At 33.1% G+C, this 6,247-nt stretch overlaps 1 protein-coding gene across 3 annotated transcripts in view; it reads left to right on the forward strand.

The window, feature by feature from the left end:
• Positions 1-6,247, forward strand: part of ARHGAP15 (Rho GTPase activating protein 15) — a 574,294-nt gene that overhangs the window by 233,600 nt on the left and 334,447 nt on the right. The gene's annotated exons all lie outside the window — the stretch shown is intronic.

Below are 6,247 nucleotides of genomic sequence, written 5' to 3' on the forward strand. Positions count from 1 at the left end.
TTCGTTCTCATCCCTAACTTCTTCAGCCTCTACATTTTCCATCAGGTACAATCAGCATTCATGTTTAGAATCATGACTGCTGGGTACTGTAAGATTCTTACCATTAGAGATATATTCCATTATGCAGCCCTTCAGGATGCTTAAAGTAGAGAGAGAAACTAAAACATTTTAAAGATAAACTTAAATTACAGGGACAGAAAAGTGAGAGCTTTTCATTCACCCTGAGCTAATCGGTAAAATCAATTAACAAAAATGCCTCATTGCCAGAACACTCTATATAAATTTGTAAATTTGGATTTTACTTAACTTGGATTGTTTGTAGGCTGTCAGTGAGGAGATTCCCTGAACAGTATTCAAGTCTATCAATTATCACTGATAGAATTCATTCATGGAGACAGGTGCAAGCTTTGTGTGGGGAACAGAACTTTTAAAATCATGATCTTGACCGTGAGGAGGGCTTTCTAGACCATGGGCTAAGGACATTTATTTTAATTAATTTCAGGTGTCTTTGTGGTAAGATTTTTTTTTAGAAAACATAGAAAAAATTCAGGAATTAACATGTACCGTGGAGGCTGACACTAAATATTTGACAAATCTGATCTTAATTAGCTTGTTTTTAAAGGGTATTCTGTAAAAAAAAAAAAATCTATCATCAATATTTGATAATATTTTAACATTTTAATTTAATTTAAAAAAATTAGAACTTTACTCCCCATTTTCTTCTAGCTACGACTTTCTCACTTCTATTTCTTTTTGAGCTTATAAAGAAGATAAAACTGATCTTGTTCCAGTTGAATATTTTGAAATGTTGAATATTTAATTTTATAAAACATACTTACCCACTCTTCAAAAGCATTCTTTCTTTGCTTTTTAGATTACACATGTATGCATAAAGGTCAGATTGTCAACCCTCAATACTGTGTTTTATATTGTTGGTAATGGTAAATATTTTCCTATAATCTCTTTTAAATATTTTGCTCTGGAAGTAATAAACTAAAGAATATTAATCCATTTGCCTGGCATTAAAATGAGGCTCTGCTCCCTTATTGAGGAAGTACAAGCTTTCGATTTTATTTACAAATGGCATGTATGGACTACTTTCCCCAACATCTAATAAAATTTTCAAAGACAGAATAATTTTAATAAACTGTGTCTCAAGACATTTGGGTAAAATTATAATCCTATAAAGAATAAATACTTTTTTTTAATGTACAGCCAATATTGACCTAATTAAGTTATATACTGTACAATAGAATTTTAATGTAGGAAGAAACGTTAGTGATCATTTATTCTAGTTTCTTGTTCCAATTAATGTACTTAAAAAAAGAACTTTCTAGATTATTGAAGAACAAAGGATTGTTAGCACATTTTTAGTAATTTTATTCTTTTCATGATTAAGAAAAATCTTATTTCTTAACACATGACTATTCTAGAAAAGTTAGGAAAAATACAAATAACTGTTTCAAAGTATTCATTATTAAATATATTACATAATAGAGTTGTACATTTCCTTTCTATTTTTATTTTTCTTTGCATACACATTTTTACTTTCTAAATTTGGACCCTGCAGATAATGTTGTTTTCTTATTTTCTTTCACTAAATTTAGAGTGAGAAAGTTCCAAGTCACTGTTTTTTTTAAAAGTAATTAAGTGGCAACATAGTTTTATGATAATTAATATTACTGATACAATGTAAAAGATGTTTGAGTTGAAGTTTTTTCTATTAATGTTAAAGCAATAAACTATCAAGGTGTTGGTAGTAAAACAAGTATAATAAAACATATGAATTTGCTTCAGAACTTTTCCATTCATAATTTTAGGACATTTACATTTCAGTCTTCTGAAAGAAGACTTTCTTAAAAACTAATTCCTTGAATGATGCTTATAAGTAGCCTTTATTATATATTGTTTAAATCTCTCCCTGATACCTTTCCCTTTACAACAAACATACTGAAATATTATCTCCAGTTAAACATTAATAATTAATTTAATATATTCAACATGTCATAATACTTAATGAATAGACCACTCTAGCTTTAGAAATAGCCTTTGGAGATAAACACAGAAAGGAAAACATGCAAACAAACAAACATTATGTTTAGTGACATTTATTAAAATGCTGTTGAACTTTCCCCTGAAACTTGGGTTTGAATGTGTGGCTTTGGGAGATATGCTTCAATTCAGCAAAGCAGGTGATCTGATAATAGTGACTAATATGATTAGCACATGTGATAATTAGATCATAAAGCACAATTTCTATGATCTTTTAGAAATAACTTGTGATTGGAAGTTCAAAGCCATTCTTGAATCTGGAGATGTTAAACAGTTTATTAAAAAGAAATTAAAGTATTTCTAAAACTTTAAGAAGTAAAGATATTTTTCTATAAATCTAGTCTAGTATTAAGGCTAATGTTATGTATCCATGTTACCTCTTGGCATATTGAGGTCAATTCCCAGTTATCTATCCAACATGGTAATACAGTGTATCAAACTCATTATTATTCCTACTCTGGATTGATAACAGGGATAATTTATAAAAGAGCCATAGTCACCTTTAGTGCCTTAAAAAATGGATATATTTAAAATCAGTGAAAACCTCAAATCACTCAGAAGTGTCATTTTAGCTAGCTTTTTCAACATCTTCCTAAACACCATCCTTTACCAGTTCTGCTAAAAGTAAAAACATTGATTGATGTGTTTTATCTTCTTCACCCTCCGCTGCCACCCTCTAGCAGAGATTCTAGAGAAGAAATGCCCTAGAGTCAGGTTGCTTGAAGGAAATGGAGAAGTCAAAGACTTGAATTATATCCACAAACTGGATAATAAATCTCAGAAGTATTGAAAGTTGACTGTACATGAGAATTACACTAGATAAACTATAAATGTTACTGTTTGTAAGTTGGAGAATTAAAATATTGACGAGAACAGGCACACTGGTGGTACATGTCATGAACCTTAGAACCATGAAATTGTTGATTTTTTGCTTTTGTTTTTTAATAAAATGGAAATTTCAAAAATTCCCAAGTTAGAGCACCTTCAGTGAATTGTTTTGGAAATTTAAATTTCCAAATATGCATAGATGAATAGCAAAGAAGATTGTCTTATGTGCATACAGATCTTCTGGGTATGTAACTAAAGGATAAATCAGAATGAGGGTTGAGAACTGTCTGTGCACAACCCCATGAGTAAATTAGCCTCCAAGCACACATCTTGCCTGTTGATGCTAATCATTGCTAAGTTGAATTTATAATGAAATGATACACACTGACCATTTCCAGACATTGTAGTTTCAATGTGGCATAGTTTACAAAATTTTCTTTTTAGCTTCCTGAAAACCCATCTGAATTTCCTAGTTTGAATTTTCATTGCTTTTGTCTTCTGCAAAGACATATTTTCAACTTTAGAGAGGGGTGAGCAACCAAGAATTGCTATGAAAGTTCAATTGGAAATCAAGGAGTTCAAATGACAAGATTTGCCTCTTTGGAGTAAACACATGCACTTCAAAGTGCTTAAGTAGGAAAAGAGAATGGCTATATATTTTTTTCAAAGTGGAGACACAATACAAATAGATACATTTTAGAGAGATTCTTATTCCACATCCATTAAACAGATATTTATTGTGCCAGGAACTGGATGCTCATTTGCAATTCTCAAAAAAAAAAAAAAAAAAACCACGCAGTGGAATAGAGCAAGAAGAACAAAATCACCTGTTTTCATAAATACCTATTTTATGCACGTTATACTAGGCACTTTGCAAAGAAAATGGTAAAGGGAGGAATGAAGATAAACACATCAGACCTCTGGTTATACCCTTTGAGCAGATCTAACCTAATTGGAGACTTGAATATGCATGTGAGTGTAAGCAAAACAGATTAAGTAGATTAATGAGGAGTACTAATATAATGATATGTTAGTACTCTGCTTCTTATTAGTCCCCTACTTAATCTACTCTGTTTAAAGTAACAATGTAGTATAGTGGAAAGAATGTTACTTTGTGTTTTCCACTCCTGGCTCTATTACAAACATTTGGGCTGACCATGGGCCAATCACTTAATAACAACAATAATACTTACCATTGATTTGATTGCTTGGTGCTTTACATACATTGTTTCGTTTAGTCCTCACGTCCTCCCAATGATGTTGCTATCACTCTCACAAGACAAGTGACTGTAAGTCTAGTTTGTCAGTAATAGCCCTGCTTTATCCTTATTGTCACAGCATACTTATTATTTGTGTCCCCATTTTCCCCTCAAGAGTGTCCCTGTTTGGATGATATATTAAATTTCCCCCATGTAATGAGAAATTTGATAGTCACAATCGAGCAAGTAGTGGAGGCAGTTTTGATCCAAGGTTGTTGATGGCCAAAGCCCATATATATAACTCTCTGTGTTCCCTCTGGTTAAGTAGTTCCACTCCTTCTTTGTGTATAAATAAAATTAAGCCATTAAAGTAAATGATCTCCAGGATTCCTTCCATCTCTAAGCTCCAAAACACTAACTACAAAGAGACAAAATATGTGGGCTCATGATATTGGGATGCAGACTTTACACCAAGGTTAGCAAACAGTTGGGAAACAGTGAAGGAAAGAAGAGAAAGAATGGAAGATTTAACACATTATGTGATTCATAATATACGTGTAGTCCTGAATGCTTAAAAAGCCAGCCTCTCCTAGCAATGTGTGGCAAACAGATAACCCTTGACATAAATTAGGAGGAGCTGTATCTTTTCATATCTTTCTGTGTCAAGAGCATGGAATGATGTATTATCTTAGATATTGTATTTTTAAAGTACTTGTAGCATATTATTTCAAGTAGTTGATTTGTTTTGTTTTGGTTTGTTTTGTTTTGTTTTCATTAAATCAAGTTCTAGTCTATAATAGAGTGAAGTCTTCATTCAAATTCTTTATTTTGCAGAGTATGGTATTGCCTACTAAGAATTGTTTGACTCTTCTATGATTTTAAGGTGGACTTCAGATTTATACTCTCTGCAGATGATTATATTTTCCTGGGAAGAGTTGATGCATTCTGGCCAGCTTTGACTTCTCATATTCCCTTCTTTATTCTCATCTTATTGGATGCTTGCCATAAATATTAAATTGTCTTAATCCCAATTTTTCCACCTATTGCTGCTTTTGCAGTTGGCACTGATTCTTACGCCCCTTGAAAGGTACTTGTGTGGCAAAAGATTGAAAAAAAAATTGGCAGTTGCTGTCAGGGTTAATGTAGAGAAATAAATCTCTTATATTGCCAGTTTGGATTTACTTTTCATTTTTAATGGCCCCAACAGATGTTGGAGGAATCCTCCACTTCCTGCAAACTTCCATTTTTACATCTGGTACTGCTTGACTGGTTCTTGACTTTGGGGAAGCAGTTCCTGGGTGTTTACACAGTGATTTACAGACACCCTCTTACTGTGGACTCTGACCACCCTCTATCTTTCTTTCAGGGTTTTCCCAGAAACTGACTGATGTCACTATTACCTTGTCCCTCACCAGGTTTCTCCATCTCTGTGTTTCCTAGCAATTGCTTCTTTCTGCAATATGCCACATTTTGAAATATTTGGATTATTAGGTAAAAGGCATAAAGAGGAAGAGGTACAAATAAGAGGTGATTTCCAACTTAGCAAATGAGACAGTCCATCTTTTATGGTAACTTTCCTGGTATCTTTTCCTCCTTTTGCTCAAAAGAACTCCTGACAATTTGCATTTGAATAGTTCACTCATTCAGGACTTTTTCATTCTCTTTCCTTTCCTTTTCCTTTTCCTTTTCTTTCCTGAGATGCTAGCCTCAGTGGCACTAGTTTCATCAACTGTATTAGCTTTCTATGGCTGCCATAACAAAGTACCACAAACTGGTGGCTTAAAATATCAACAACTTAATGTCCTACAGTTTTGGAGGCTAGAAGTCTGAAATCAAGGTGTCATTAGTCCCTTTGAAACCTGAAGCAATCCTTTGTCTCTTACAGTCTCTGGTGGATTGCTAACAGTCTTTGACATTTGAATTGCAGTGGCATAACTCAAGTCTCTGCCTTCATTGTCACTTGTCATTCTTCCTGTGTTTCTTCACACAGTCTTCTCTCTGTGTGTTTATCTCTAGGTATAAATTTCTTCCTTTATAAGGATACCAGTCATATCGGATCAGGACCTACCTTCATGACCTCATTTTTAACTTGATTTCCTCTATAAAGACCCTATTTCCAAGTAAGGTCACATTCCAAGGTACTGGGGGTTAGGATGTCAACATATTTT

Source organism: Camelus ferus, chromosome 5 (assembly GCF_009834535.1).
Source record: "Camelus ferus isolate YT-003-E chromosome 5, BCGSAC_Cfer_1.0, whole genome shotgun sequence".
Taxonomy (NCBI): Eukaryota; Metazoa; Chordata; class Mammalia; order Artiodactyla; family Camelidae; genus Camelus; species Camelus ferus.